At 56.9% G+C, this 15,925-nt stretch overlaps 1 protein-coding gene across 1 annotated transcript in view; it reads left to right on the top strand.

Annotated features, from left to right (window-relative positions):
* Nucleotides 1-10,693: 10,693 nt before the first annotated feature.
* Nucleotides 10,694-15,925, top strand: part of IL11RA (interleukin 11 receptor subunit alpha) — a 30,753-nt gene continuing 25,521 nt past the window's right edge. The window contains exon 1 of the mRNA XM_074932118.1: nucleotides 10,694-10,810. The gene's annotated coding sequence lies outside the window, so the exon portion shown is untranslated. The remainder of the gene's footprint in view (nucleotides 10,811-15,925) is intronic.

Consider the following 15,925-nt stretch of genomic DNA (forward strand, 5'->3'; position numbering starts at 1 on the left):
TCCTTTGTCTTGGTCTCCCTCAGGGAAGGCGTTTAGAGGATGTAGCACTGCCCTATGTTTCAGTGGAGGTGGGGTTGAGAAAAGTCAAGGAGCAGAGGAGGGAAAGGGGACCAAGACATGGGACCCAGCAGCAACCCCTTCCAGATGTCAGTGGAAACACGAGCCCATAGCTGTGCTCCCAGCTCACCTATCCAAGGGTGGTCTGCAGCATCAGACCTGGCTTTCTTGGAACCCCGATGCCTTCTGAAGCTGGCAACTCTCAAAGACACCCCATGCCCTGTCCCTGAGCCTCGTGCCTCCAACGAGCCGGGGAGGCACTTGCGTTCAGTCCAACAGCTGAGGCGGGATCCGCTGTGTAATTACTGCGGCACATCCCAGCGGGGAGGCCGGTGATTCGCCATCTGTACACCGTGCTGCGATGGGGTGATATTCGCTTTGCCACCGTGTTTAGATTCACGTAGACTCCTATCCCCCCTACTTCAAATTCCCAAGAGCACTTTTTCTGAAAAGAGGGAATGTTTCCAGGAACCATAAAGGAAGGAAGGTCAATCCAGAGAGGAGATGCTGCAGTTCTACACAATTTTATAACCCAAGCAGGTATCAAGGTTAGCTGCAGCTGATGGGTAGATGCTCTCCCTGTGGAACAACCTTCTCTGTTCTTGGCATAGGGAACCTCCTGGATAGGACAACCTGCTGGTGCCATTGCCTGCTGTTACAGTGGGGAGGATAGGCCTTTCTCAAATGTTTCTAGGTAATTTGATCAAGGCAAAAGTCAACCAATGCCCAAATCTAGTGCCTTTGCATCTTTTTGGCGTCTTTTGGCAAATGCAGAGATCAGAGTCTATCCCATCACAACCTATTGGGAGCTGATTGGGCTGGGCTGGGCAGGGGGATAGCCCTGATATTTATCCTCTTCACACAGTCCTGGCTCTACTCCCCGAAATGCAGAGTTAGCTCAGTCCCAGTTAGCCCAGATCCAGCAGGGATCTTTTTCCCAGGAGGAAACTCCTCCAGACACTGTCTGAAGCTGGGAAACGTTGGAACTCCCCTGCATCTTCCTGTGCCTTCCTATCTCTAATGAACAGTGCCCACAATGAGATATACCTGCCAGATTATCACAGGATCCCACACAAACTATCCCCTATCTTCTCACCCTCCTGACTGCCAGGTGATCCCAAAAACCTGCTGCTTCTTCTGGTAGCTCACAGCCCCCACAGCTTCTGCCCTGTCACCTTCCCCAGACTTGGCCTCTATGCCCATCCCTTGTAGGAGCAATGCTGATCCCCTGTCACACCAGAGAGGCTTGTGTCACCCTGGGCAATCTCCCCTCCAGCCTCTGTGGGGCTCTGTGGAGGCAGCGGGCTGGTCACACTGCCCTCCTGTTCCCACAGTGTGCTGCCCACATAGGCATGCTGCTGGCACGGACACACTTCCAGTCCCTGTCCCCAGCATGGTGCAGGGTGGTGGCCTCTTGGTGCACAGGACAAATTCTGAGTGAGCGGGGGTCCCCATGCAGATTCCCAAAACTATTTTATTTCAACTTTTCTCATGTCTTTTCCCATTTTCAGACCCGTTTTCCCAGTGAATGAGCAGGATTCCCAAAGCCTGAGACAGATGACGTACAGCTGGAGCTGTGTGCACCCAGCTAGGCTGGTCATTGTGTCTCATCCACCACAGGGAAAGGAGCTAAAAATTTTCCTGAGCCAGCAGCAGGCATTGCAGCAGTTCCACTCAGCCGGACCAAGCAGTGGCCTGCTGGAGGGGGAGAGCTGGGCAAGGGTCTCCAAAGGGACCTGTGCAGCGAGTCCTCAGCGAGCAGGTGTGCAGGCTCTGATTTGCTCCTACTACTGCTGCTACTGCTGCTGCTGCTGCTGCTGTGCGGGCAGCGGTCTGTGCTGCCCTCACACGGCTGCACTCCACTGCAGGCTGGGCATGCTGCGTGGGTCCTGCCGGGATGCATAGCCCTTCTGTCCAGCTTGTCCCACTGCTCTCCGGCTCTGTTCCCTGCACCGGGGCTGGATTGTGTACGTGGGGTCCCTGCTGCAGCTTGTGCCACAGCTCCCAGCACACCTGACACTACCTGCGTGGAGGGATGAAGGTCCTGGTTTGAAATACATCTCCACCCTCCTCAGCAGAAGCCAGCTCCTTGTCAACCAAATGCACCTATAGATCCAGGCTGTGCTCCAGGACTAGTGCAAAGCCTCTAGGACACCCCCAAGCACCCGTGGATTTACTAACAGATGCAACGCTGCCTCAGTGACACTGGCTGGGAGCTGCAGCAGGTGCTCTGCACCAGGGCGGCTCACACAGCCCCTCGGTGAGGGACAGAGACATCCCCCCCTCTCCCACACCACCCTGTCATCCTGACCCCAAGAAAGAAGTCCAGACCACCTTCCAGAAATAAGCTACAATCCATCCAGACAGCAAATCCCAGGTACTTACTGGCAATACTGGTTTTACGGCATAATGTATAAATCCCTCTTTTCTGCTCACACATCTGTCCATCTTCCCTCCTTCCCGTGCACACACCTGCCATGCTTCTCACACCCCTGTGAATGGCACCCGCTGCTCTGAAGGTGTTGTTTCTCATGTGGGGGTTAATGAATCCATCTGTACTCAGGGAAACATCAGCTTTTCCTGAAGTCTCATGTAAATCTCCAGCCTACAGCATCTCCTCCTGGCATGGGGCAGGGCTGTTGCTCTGTACCTTTCAATATGGGGGGACATTCTTCATCTAGGTCTGCTCCTGTTTAAGGGACACTTACTATTGATTGCAGGTTCTCATTTTCTCATGACCCTGTGCCACAGAGGCAGATGCCCTGGAATGTGCCTCTCTTCTCTCAAGTGCCCCCTTCTGCTTAGAGCACCATGGAGCAGCGCCATCTTAGAAACACTGGCCAAACTGTAAGTTTTTGCCTTTTTCCAGACTTGAAAGCTGTTGCCTGAGGCATTACCCTTGGCGGATGTGCCTGCAAAATTCAAAACTGTGGTGGAGTTTTGAATGGGGATAGGGTATGGCTTGGTTCCTCTCAGGAAATCTCTGTCTCACAGAGACATCCTCTATGATGCCTGCTGGGCCCTGAACCCAGGCACCTCCCTGTCCTGTCCAGAGCGAGGGCTGTGACCTGCCATGGCCTACACAGCATCGCTGTCCTTCCCACCACAGTTTTTCTGGCTTTTTTCCTTCCAACACTTGGCTCTGAGTATTTTTTTTCTTCGAGGAAAAAACCCCAAATATCCCCAAAGCTCTGACTGGTTCAGGGTCCCACTGCAACAGGCAGAGGTCCTGTGCACCAGGGACCCAGGAGACCTGGAGCATGGAGGAGAGGTGCCCCTGTCACCGGCTGTAGAGCAAGCCACTGTGACATCCCTGGCATTAGGCATCACAGTGCTTTTAGTCACCATGGGAGAAGGAGCAGCTTTTAGGGATTTGAAGCCTGACGCTGTCCTCACCCTTCCTGTGACTTTCTCAGCAGTGAAAGAGGGGTCACACGTTGCTCAGTGTGATGGGTCAGAGTTACTGAGAGCTGCTGGTCCTGCGGAGCAGGGAAAGGGGATAGAAGCGTGCAAGGCCCAGCCAACCCTGGTCCCCGGAGGAGATGGATGCCGCACGGAAAGCAAAGCTCAGCCCTGGTCCACAGCCGGGAGAGGGCAGCCGCGGCCCGAGCAGCGGAGCTGGGAAGGCTGCCTGCATCCTGCGAGTGTTCCTGCTCCAGCCCCGCAGACTCCCAGCCCTTGCTGAGCACTCCCTGGTCCAGCCTGGGTGCTGCTGCTCTCCCCGGGGCTGTGCACACACAGAGCCATGTCCGCCCCCTTGATAAACCCCCCCTCCTCCAGCAATGCCACGCCGTGACAGAGCAGAGGATCCATCAGGATGGAGGTTTTTGAGCACCGGGCTCTGAGTCTCCCTAACTTGCGTCCATTTCCCAGCTCTGCGCCATGCCGCAGCATCACCCAGAGTCCCAAGGCAAGGATCCAGGCTCATGGGGGCAGGAGCAATCGGGCTTTTCATGTCAGAGCAAAGACCTTTCCCATCCCATGTGGGCCACAACCAGGAGCAGCCTCCAGGAGAACATGCATAAGAAGAGATCCCATCCTGCCCTGGTCTGCAGCTGGTAGCAGGTCCCAGAGATGGGTCCCTTCTGATTTTACATCAGCCTGGGAGGGTTCAAGGAAACTTCTCTATAGACAACCTGCCAACAGCTAGAAGCAGGACCAGGGCATTAGTGGAGCTGGTCCAGGGAGGCACAGCAGAGCATCTCCAGCTGCAGAAGATGGGTGTCCCAGGAACAGCAGCATCACTTTGGCTCTGCTGAGGTTTGCTGGGGAGATAAAATCATAGAATGGGTTTGGGTTGGAAGGGACCTTAAAGATCATCTAGACCAAATCCTCCCTGCCATGGGCAGAGACACCTTCCACCAGCCCAGGTTGCTCAAAGCCCCGTCCAGCCTGGCCTTGAACACTGCCAGGGAGGGGGCAGCCACAGCTTCTCTGGGCAACATGTGCCAGGGCCTCACCACCCTCACAGTAAAGAATTTCTTTCTAAGATCTAATCTCAATCTACTCTCTGTCACTTTAAAACCATTGCAACTCATCCTATCCCTACACCCCCTGATAAAGAGTCCCTCCCCATCTTTCCTGTAGCCCCTTTAAGTACTGGAAGGCCGCTGTAAAGTCTCCCCAGGGCCTTCTCTTCTCCAGGCTGAACAACCCCAACTCTCTCAGCCTGTCCTCACAGGGGAGGTGCTCCAGCCCCCTGATCATCTCCATGGCCTCCTCTGGACTCACTCAAGTATGTCCATGTCTTTCTTACACTGAGTGCCCCAGAGCTGGACACAGCACTGCAGGTGGAGTCTCCCAAGTGTGAAATAGAGATGAAGAATCCCCTCCCTTGACCTGCTGGCCACACTTCTTTTGATGAAGCCCAGAGTATGTTTGACTTTCTGGTCTGCAAGTACACATGCCTGGCTCATAGTCAGTTTTCCATCCACCAATACCCCCAAGTCCCTCCCTGCAGGGCTGCTCTCAATCCACTCATCGCCCAGCCTGTATCTGTGCTTGGGATTGCCCTGACCCCTATGCAGCACCTTGCACTTGGCCTTGTTGAACTTCATGAGGTTTGCATGGGCTCACCTCTCCAGCCTGTCAAGGATGGTACATCCCTTCCCTTCAACATGTCAATCACACCACACAGCTTTGTGTTGTCAAACTTGCTGAGGGTGCACTCAATCCCGCTGTCCATATCACCAACAAAGATGTTAAACAGTGCCAGTCCCAACACCAGCCCTAGATGGAGAGCTATTCTGCCAAGGGACTGAGGAGCAGGTATGTGATTGATATTTCCCTGGGTCTGAACAACCAAAAGCCAGCCTGTAGCCACCAGTGGCTTTGGGAAGCAGCTGAGCCTTGTCCATGGGCAGGGTCTCCTTGTGCAGCACCCAGAGGGTGGCTCCACAGGCAGCATCCAGCTGCCAAGGGCTGGCACCAGGGAGATGCTACCCAGAGCCAGGAGAGAAATCCACTATCCACACGAGGAGAGGAGAGGAGGGGAGAGGAGAGGAGGGGAGAGGAGAGGAGGGGAGAGGAGAGGAGAGGAGAGGAGAGGAGAGGAGAGGAGAGGAGAGGAGAGGAGAGGAGAGGAGAGGAGAGGAGAGGAGAGGAGAGGAGAGGAGAGGAGAGGAGAGGAGAGGAGAGGAGAGGAGAGGAGAGGAGAGGAGAGGAGAGGAGAGGAGAGGAGAGGAGAGGAGAGGAGAGGTGGAGTCAAGCAGTGTCTGGAAAGAAACAATCCAGTTTTTCCTTTTTAAATAACTTCTAATGTTCCACTTCTCTGCTTTGTTTTGTTTTGTTTTGTTTTTCTATCTCAAACTATAAATTTCATGTCTTCAGAAGGTCAGACTCAAATGTTGTCCTTCAGTGAATCCCTGCCTGGACTTTCTTTTGGTAGAAAACACAGACTTAAGATGCTCAAACACAACAAAATTAGTATCAAGCTCTAAAAATCCTCCCTACAAGCAGTTCTCTGTGCCCTCCACAGATTTAACTCTCTGTGGTTCAAACCACTCTGTTGACGATTTCAGACCAAGTGCTTAGTCCCGCATGGTGGGCTAAAGCACCCAACTGCCTGGTCTGGGATGAGGGCTGCCAAATCGCCCTGGGATTCAGGAGCTTGGCTCACCTCTCCCTGTTTACTGGCTCACTAGCATTTTCTCCCTTTAATAGCAAGGCAGCCGGGCAAGCCGCGTGACTCTGCGGGGACCAGGAGCCCTCCAAACACCAGGAGGTTTTGTCTCATGTCCCCAGGTTGTTGGCTGGTGGTTTTGGACTGAGCTTGCTAAATGCCAGCCCAGCTTTTGCTGCTGCCAGTCAAGTCCTGGCAGAAGGGCAGCCCCTATAAATAGCCATGTGTATAATGTCGCTTCTCTCTTCTTCACTTCTTTGAGCTGTGAGTCTGCCCGTGTCCTGCCGCATGCAGTACTTTACATGCTGCTGCCTGGCTGCTTGCAGCGCACAGTGGTGGGGAGTAGCTGGAGTGGCTTGAGTCTCCATCCATGTACCTGTCCCCAGCCCCACAGAGAGAGATTCCCAGCCTTCAGCAGCCTTCAACCCTTAAACCCCATCCTTAATGCAACCTTAATGCATCACCACTCTGATGTCCTCTCCAGGACAAGAACCTGCCATGGCAGCAGGGCTAGAGCAGGCTGTGTGGAGCTGCTAGCCATGGGCAACAAACAGCTGAGGTCCTACAAGCCCAAAGAGCTGGTGAGCCCTAGACTCTGCGTGTTAGCGTGGCAGCTGGACTGTGCCCCCTGTGCCTCCTTCCCAGGGGTGACAGAGGCGGATGAAGAGAAAGCCTTGGAGCAGGGATGCAGCTATGGAGACCTATGACAATGCTCATTGCTGTTTTGCAGAGCAGAGGTGAAGAGCCAGGGAAAATGCAGCCAGGCTGAGACATCCAGGTGCTAGTGCAGGTAATGACTTCGGTGTGGCATTGGGCTGGGCATCCATCTGCAATTTCTCCTGGCATGGTGTGGCTGGACACTTCTGGGATGAGCTACCCTGCTCTCGGACAGGACAAGTATTGCATGGCACTGAGCATCCCACCATCCCGCTCCAGGACAGGACTGCTCTCAGCCACAGGATAGCAGTATGAATCAGAGCAGAGCAGGGCTGGGCAGGGCAGGACTGCACTGCAGTGCTTGGGGTTTTTCCTACCTTCTTTTCACAGCGCGGGCAGCCTGAGCTGTGACCATAACAAATAAAGCGACAGCCAGAGAGCAGAGCTCTCTGGTTTCCTGTACACCTCAGGCTGGCCAGGGTAAACACACAACAAGCCTGCACTTCAAACGGGGCCATGCCCACGGCACGTCGGCCAGAGCCCAGCCACATGCCAAGCCAGCATGAGTGGAGCCGCTGAGCTGGAGGCTTCACAGGTCCCACACAAGGCAAAAAGGCTGGTGCTGATCAGTGCAGCCCCATTGCCCCACGATGCCCTGCACTCAGCAGTCACCTCTGGAATGGACACCCGTGCCTCTGGGATGTCAGCCGCAGTCACTGGGGCTGGCCTCTGGGGCATGTGTGCACCTTGTAACTACCCCAACCCCAACCATGCCCAGGCTTCATGGTCATGGACCATCCTCAGGCACGGGGGCAGGAGAGCTCCATGCCACCAGCCAGCCCTGCACTGGGGGAGATACACCCTGTGGCAGTGCCCTCTGCACAGAAACTGTGGGAGGACACCGCAGCCTTGAGATGTGCTCATTTCCAGTCCCCACAGCCCTCTTCCATCTTGTCCATCTGCTCCACCCATGCCATCCAGGCAGCAATTCAGCAAGTGCTAACTCATTCAGCGTGGTTGAGCTCTGGTGTCCCTCAGCACATCATCATGGCACGGCACCTGTACATCAGCACAACACATCTGGCTTCAAGTTTGGTCCCATCCCAGCTCCTGAGCTTCTGATCCTGGGCCTCCCAAACTTTTCACCCAGTCAAGCAAGCGGGAGTCCATGTTTTGGATGTGGCTGCTTCTTCACAGCAAAGAGCTCAGGGCATCTCTGAGCAGATACTGGCAGAGAGTCAGGCGAAGCTGTGGACTGGGAGGAAAAGCAATGCACAGCTCATATGGTCCCAGTTCAGCAGGTCCTATGTGGGGATGTGATAGTGTAATATAAGCCTCAGCCATCTGCTCGTGTGTTGAAGTCTTGACTTGCCTGGACAAGAGCTGGCAGCTCACTCTCTGGCTTAATCTCTACTCAGCAGAGAGAGGGGAGAGAGACCCTACAGTCCCCAAATTCAGTCCTTCTGGGATGCTGAGAAGGGGACCAGCTGCTGAACGGGATGCTGCAGCCAGTCTGGGAGACGTCCTTTCATAAATTCTTGCACCATGGCAGAATAGATGATCTGGGAAGTGCGTGGAGGTTGTGATCCTCAACTGAACTAGAGGATGGAGGGGGGGAAGACCTGCAACGTCTGAGCTGCACAGTGTGCCAGTCTCACTCACCCTGTGCCAAGGAGGTACAGAGAAGTCCTGCCCCGAGGACTTCAGGATGCTGGCAGCCCCTGTGAGCACCCTGGCAGACCCCACACCACCCCTGCCAGATCTGCTCCTTCTTCACCCAACACTGCAGCTCACTAGCTCTGCTCAGAGCCGGTGGCCCAGCATACCCCAGAGCCCCGCCACATCCCTTGTGCCAGCACCCCAGCGGGGTGTCTGTTGGCTCCAACCCGCCCCCCCAGAGACCCCTCCAAACCAAGCTCTCCTCTCAGATTCCCAGTCTCAGGGGTGGCCCCAGCCCTGCAGAACTGGGGGATTCCCGGGATTCGCAGCTCAGCTCAGCTCTCCAACTCTGCAGCAGCAGAGAAAGCAGCATGTGGCTCCCCGCCAGCGCTGGCGCCAAGCAGCCGAGCTCCCGGCGCCCAACGAGCACCACGAAGCACTGGGGAAAGCTCAGGGTCTGCTCCCAGGGGAGGACCCAGGGCCAAATCCTTGCTGCAGCCCGTCCAGCTCCACTCCTTCCAGAGGGCCTGATCCTGCTAGATGCTCTTGCATCCCTCAGTTAAAGCAGACTGTAGAGTGCAGAGTGGTGTGGGGAGGTGGGAAGGGGAAAGTGAGAAGTTGAATGGTAAAACCTCTCTCTGCTCAGGACTAGCCCCTCCTACATCCCCTGCTCCCAAAATCCACGTAAGCCACTAGCTAAGGGCAGATGTGAGCTGACTGGTGGGACAGGACCCGTCTTTGAAAGCACCTGAGAAGCCACATGAGCCGACTCAGGGAGGGACATCCCCAGCCCTGGCACGGCCCCAGCTCTTGTAGTGCAGGCGGGATGGATCCAGCCCCATGTGGCTGGTGAGGCAGCAGCCCAGGCCACGAGCAGATGTGCTGCGCTGGGCTATTCCTCGGGCAATGTGGGCACCAAGCCTCAACCACTGCTGGGCGCAACATCCGCAGCGCAGCCAGGAGCCAGTGCAGGCGCTGGGCCGGGCACGCTCACCCCACACGCAGCCTCCACCTCTTCCAAAGTCTGTTATTGTAGGGTTGCATGGGGAGGCTGGGACGAAGGAAAACACCAGTTTACTACTGCAGGGTTATGCAGGAGGTGAGATGATTCACGGGCATGCTATTGCGAGGTTGCAGAGGTAGGCTAGGATGGCAGCAGGTAGCGGTTGTTACTGTGGGACTGCAGAGGTGTGCCAGGACATGGGCAAGGATCGGTTTGATATTGCAGGATTGCAGAGGGGGGCTGCGACCCTCTTTCTTCCTGCCAGACTGCAGAGCGGTCTGTTGTCGCAGGATTGCCGGAGCAGCGCTGCGTGGGTGCTGCACACACCCGGGGCACGTGGCCCTTATCTCCACACAGGTGCCGTGCCCAGCAGAGAGGGGAACGCTGGGTCTGTCCCCGGGCTCCAGCAGCCCCAGCACCGATGGCATCACCAGGGGCCTCCAGCATGTCTCAGGGGCACCCCAGACCACACTTGGCCCCCAGTGCCAGTGGAGGGGAAAGTTCCCGATGGATCTTCAGCAGTTGGTTTTCCTGTTGCAAGCTTCCAATGGTTTTTTTCCTCCTGAAAAATTGCACCGTGATAAAATTGCAAAACACACCTATTTCCAAGGGAACTTGATGGAAGGGTGCTGCAAAAGGGGCACGCAAACACGCACCAGAAGCTGTGAGGAGGAACGAGGCTTTTCTTCAGCTCTGAGACACAAGCCCCAGGGACAGATTTCACCCTACGCATTCCCCATCTAATAAACCACTACAAAAATAAACCCCAAAGAAATGCCCCTTCCAGGGGCAGGGGAAACTGAGTCACGGGCGGGACCTGCCTGCCTCGACTCCTTCGGGATGCCGGGAGAGGTGCAAGCAGGGTTGGCCAACGCAGGAGTTGCCCCCCCGTGAGGAGGGGGTGTCCCTGCGCCCCGGGGGGACCCCTGTGCGCCGGAGGGGTGGGGGGCACCGTGCTCCAGGTCGCCCCGGGGGGATCCCCAGCCCAGCCCCTCGGGGAGGACCCCGGGCGAGGAGCGGTGGTCGGGGGCGGGGGGGGGACACCCCGCGCACCCCGCGGGGGACCTGGGGCAGCCGGCCCGGAGCCGCCCCGGTTACGGGGGGCGGCTCGCAGACAGGAAGCGTCCCGGGGCGGTGGCGGCAGATTGGCAGCGCCCTGCTCCAATGGAGCGGCGGCGGCCCCGGCCGCCCCGGCGGCTTCGCACCGCCCGCGCTCCCGGCCCCAGCCCAGCCCGGTGCGGGCGCCCCGCTCCCGCCGCCGGCCCCGCTCCGCCGAGCGCCATGGACACATAGCCGCGGTGCCACGCAGGAAGGTAGGGAAAGCGTGTGTGTGTGTCTGTGTGCCCCGTCCCCCCACTCCCCGAGAGAAAAAGGCTCGCCGCCGCCCCGACGCCGCGGTGAGGGGCGTGCGGCTGCGGGCAGGCTGCCGGCGCCGCGCAGGCAGGCGGCTCCCCCCACCCCGGCTCTTTGCTGCTCGTACGGGGAAAGTTGGGGGTGCGCGCGCGCGTGTGTGTGTGTGTGTGTGTGTCCATCCCCTCGCGAAGTGGCTGGGAGGGTCTCGCCTTCCCGCTTTCCCCCTGCCTGCCGTGGGGGTACCCGGCGCTGGTCCCCCTTCTCCTTGCGCCTCTGCCTTGCCCGGAGATGCTCGGGGAATGGACGGTGTTGCCGAGGTGGGATCTTTGAGCCCTTTCCTCGGCCTCCGGAGACTCTCCCCCCATCACACCCCGAATTTAGACACCCCCTCCATCTCTAGGGGGGAGTTTTCTGGAGAAAGGCTGGAATAACACCAGGCAAAGCGTCCCCCTGGCAGGGCCCCCTCTTCTCCTGGGGGGTCTAGGGAGAGAAAAGCTGCTCCCAATTACGAGAGGCGCGGAAAGAGGCGCTTTCCCATGCGCGGGCACTGGCAGGGCTCTCTGTCTGCTTTGTCCCTCCTTGCCCCGGGATGCTGTTTCAATCACAACTCCTCTGTCCTCTGCCAGCCCTGGGTTGTGTCCACTGCTAACCTTGCAGGCTGGCAGTGTCACCCCCCAGGTCCCCTCTGAGCTCTGGCTCTGGGCTGATGAAGAGTGTCAAAGGGGGTCACAGCGCTGAGCTTGTCTCAGACATTGCTGTCAGCAAACCAAGCCCCCACTGTGATGGGGCCTGGGGATGCCTTGGAAATCTCATTTTCCTTGTGCCTGGTCTCCGTGGGGAAAAACCCAGAGCTGCAGCAGCTCGTGGACATGTTGCCATGCCCAAACGAGTGTTGGACCAACCGGCGTTGGCGGTGTAGATGGTGCTGAGCCACCCGGGGCTGGCCAAGCACTTTGGGGGGTGCTGGGAGGTGCCCGCTCCTTGCAGGCTGCAGCCACCTCTGGCCACCGCGTTTGCGGGAGGAGGTGGGGTGTTTGTACTCTGCTATGCACGGGGCTGCACGGAGCCCACGGCATCCCAGCCTGGCATGGGGCAGAGGAGCTTCATGGGGAGCTCCGTCCAAGTGGCGGAGGTCCCTCCCGGAGCAGAGATGGGGACAAAAATGGTCACAATGTCCCCTCCAGCACCCACGCACCCTCTGCTCCATGACCTGGCTCTCTTTTGGTGGAGTGAAAAGGGCCATATCTCCTCTCTGCAGAGCTGAGAATTGACCTTGGCAGCCGAACCAGGACAGGATTACAGGGTGACAGGGGCTGAGCAGTGACAGCAGGGTTGTGTGCAAAGCTGGATGTCACCAGCTGTGGGTGAACAGGGGATGTGGGGTGCAGTAGGGTGCTGGGGAGGGGTTCCTGGGGGTACAGCTGAAGGCAGACGCTGCCTCGAGGAAGTTGGAAGAAGAGCAGCTCCGTTTTTTCCCTGCCTCCTGCTCCGTGAACAGGAACCTCATGGGGAAAGGAAAACTTGACTTGATTATATCTGATAAGCCACTTTTTCCCCATCCCAGAGAGCTGTCCCGGCAGTGGGGGGAGGAGGATGCTTGGCCGAGTGCGGGCCCTGTTTGTGAAGGATGAATGAATGACTCACGGTGTGGCAAGTCTCCCCGCCGTCTTCATCGTGGCAGCAGCAGCAGTTCCCTTTTGCAGCTGCTGTGTTTATCAGAAGCCATCATGCTGGGTGGGCACCCAGGCAGCCCAGACCTGCATCCCCTAGCCTGCAGGTACCCTGCCTCCTCTTCTTCTCCACCGGCTTGCCTGGACCATCCTGAGTGGGGAAACCCCCACAGATGGTGACAGTGTGCAGCACCCTCACCTGCCATGAACTAGCCAAGCACTCAGTTCAGACCCTCCCTTTCTGCTCCGCTCGTGTTCAGAAACGACTCCAGACTCTTCCTGCTCATGCAGGGCTCAACCTCCCTCCGGTTTCCTGCCAAATGTGTTCCTGGAGAGCTTATTCCCCCGTGGGTTTGTGCCAACATTGTGCTTTTAGTTCAAGACCTCTTCTCCCTCTCCGGTGTTTACCCTGCTGTATTTATAGCTTCCTCGTTAGGTTAAACAAGTTGAAGGATTCTTGCCTCCTCTTCTCCCGCGAGTTTGGCTCTGGAGGAAAACCCCTTGCGAGATGCTTCCCACAGGAGAGAGCAGGTGCTGGCTTGTGGCTCTGCTTTTCTCCCTTTGGAAAATTTCAACACCTCTCCCAGCTTGTTTCCCCTCTTCTTGTTCAAGCATGGGAGAGGGTGGCTCTGCCCCTGCTGAAGATGTATTCAAGGACGGAGCTTGGATGGGATAGGAGCTCTTCCCTGCGGGCAGTGTGCCGGGGCCTTGCCGATATTTGGGATGCTGATACAAAGCCAGCATCAGGAATTAGCCCTGGGATGTCTGGGGTGACTCGCTGGGATGTTTAGAGAGCTTTTGGTTTTTCTAAGTGTTCTTGTGGTTACAACAGCATCGCGTGTGTGAAAATCACCAAATCTCTCCGGCCGGGTACGTAGTGACCTTATGACCCAAGTTCTTACCAGCAAATCTCTCTGTACCTCCCAGTGATGGTTTTCTCCTCCCATCCAGTCTGTGAAGGTGGGGAAGGGTGCAGATGCCTTGCAGTTGTGGTTGAATCGTCTTCTCCAACAGCCAGATTCCCATGGATCATTTCCATGGAAAAAGGAAAATTCCTCTGGAAATTAGAAGCAGGTCTGTGGTGTCAGGGATCAGCGTGTTAATAGGAATTATCTCCCGAGTCTGGCTGCTTCCCAAGTCTCTGACTCACCGTGGCAGGGGAGTGGGACAGGGTGAGCTTCAGGCTCTTTCAGACAGTCAGAGCACCCACAGCCCCTGGTCCGTGTGCCGGGCTCTCTGGTACAGGCGGAGGACTGGGCTGAAAGGTGTGAATCTTCCTGCTCTCCAGTGGTATGAGTCTGAGACATGGGAAGAAAACCTGGCAAACCTCTCCTCCTCTGGTGTTTGGAGTGGGGGAGATCCAGGAGAAGAGGGACAAGAAGCCTATCAAGACTTGATTCACCTCCATCCTACTGGAACTGTGCGCTGTGGTCACATCTGACCAGCAGAGCTTGGGCTTGCTCCAGCAGGGATTGATCATTGCTGAAAAAGCTTATGAGGGATTTTGGAAGCATCTGGCAAGGGGAAGGTCGCATCTGCCAGTGCCCTGCCTGTACACGTTTCCTGAAGATGCTTTTGGAGAGGACAAGCAGTCTGGAGGGACCTTGGCTGAGACCTGGCATGGTTGGATGTGGGGCTGGCCTGTGCAGGTGGTGATGGCCAGGGGACCACAGGGAAGACAGTGCATCAACCAGGAGACAGGAAGATGCTGGAAGTGGTTTGGAAATCAACCTGGGGCTCCCCAGAGGGTGATCAGCTCTGGTCTCCTCCTTTCAATATAGAGACGGCCAAAATAGCCTAATGATAACAGTTATGGGGGTCCACAGAGATTGCCTTGTAGGGAGAGGTGGATAAGTTTAGGGCATCCTTCATGAAATCCTGATGGTGGAAAGAAGGTTGTTTGGGCATCTCATGGTTTACTCTGCCTCCTAAATTGAAAACAAGGGATCCTGAGCCTTGTTGAAGAGACGACACTGGAGGCACACCAAGGGGAAGAGGGAATGGGAGAAGCTGCCAGCTTCGGGGGACCATCATCTCTACAGTAGCTTGAGGAGGGTCTTCTGACTTCAGCAGAAAGGCCCTGCTTCTGAGTCCCATCCCACCTTGGGAAGCCCTGAACAGGGCTCAGGGCTGCTGCCTACCATCCTATTGGCAGCCCTAAGGCGTATGGTATGGATGTACCTGCAGAAAAGCATGTGGGAGGCAATGGGGCTGGCACAGCATCCCTGCAGCACATACTCGGGGTCTGGTGAAGCAGTGCCCATCCAGCTGTTTCCTTCTCCTTCCTGTGCTTTCACCAGCCCCTTCCTTTGGGACCAACAGCACCATGTATTTCATCCTGGCCAGACTGATAACCTCAGCTGGAGCCAGGGACCTCGCCAGCTCCTCTTTGATGAAGGTCAGCAAGTGCCACTTGAATTCAATAACATCGTGAGAGGAACAATTCAGCCTTCACCTTCCAGCTAAAGTAGCTAGAAAAAAACAAATACTGCCATCGTGCGGGGTCTCCATCGTGAGACGGCCCTGCGCCGTGCTGGTGTTGCGACAGGGCTCCCGACAGCTGTGCTGCAACAGCCCCGCAAATGTCCCCAGGGATGGTCAGCTGCAGTGGCCCAGCTTGGCTTTGCGAAAGCTGCTGTCACGCAGGGTGCCCAGGCCAGCTGGCACATCCCCAGACTTTCTTGCAGGGGCAGGGCCAGCCATCAGCCCCTGGGGAGGTCTGCAGGAGCCTTTCCTTTGCTTTCCATGAGTTTTGCCCGAGGCCTCAAGGCTTAGGAGGAGCTGGTGGACCCAACCAGCTATTGCTCCATCCTTGTCTTGCATGGGCCAACACGCAAACCCCAGGGGGTTCCTCGTTGCTTTGGCTGCTTTTGATCTTTTTAGCTCCTGTGAGGCTCCCAGAATGCTGTTTCATAGCTCCCCCGAAGCTGCTCCACTCCATCTCAGCTTTGAATTTTGCAGCTTTATGGCTGGAGCATGGCTGCACCTAGGGCAGCACCCCTTCTCCCTGGCCTCCCCGATCTTGTGCTGGGCTCCATTTCCCCTCTCCAGCTGGGTCTGTGCCCATGGTCCTTGCATCCCAGCACCTGAAAAACAGCTCAGTGCCTCAGACTTCCCGACTGCTGGGCAGGCAGTCCGTGCAGGGAGCAGGATGTGGCCACCCAGTGCCTACGACTGTACAGGGAGCAGCCAGTGTGAACTCCGGAGGGGCCAGTCTCTTGGAGCATCCTGTTGACACAGCTCTTGTTCTGATGCACATCCCCATCCCTCCTTCCCAACTGGAGGCTGCAGATAGACACCGGGTTCTCTGGCAGCTCTGACAGCCGGGCGGTTTGCCCCGGAGATGCCTTGGAGGACTCCACCCAGCCAGCGAGGCGCTGAGGTTTGGACTTGGAGTGGTCCGGG

Source organism: Athene noctua, chromosome Z (assembly GCF_965140245.1).
Source record: "Athene noctua chromosome Z, bAthNoc1.hap1.1, whole genome shotgun sequence".
Classification (NCBI taxonomy): Eukaryota; Metazoa; Chordata; class Aves; order Strigiformes; family Strigidae; genus Athene; species Athene noctua.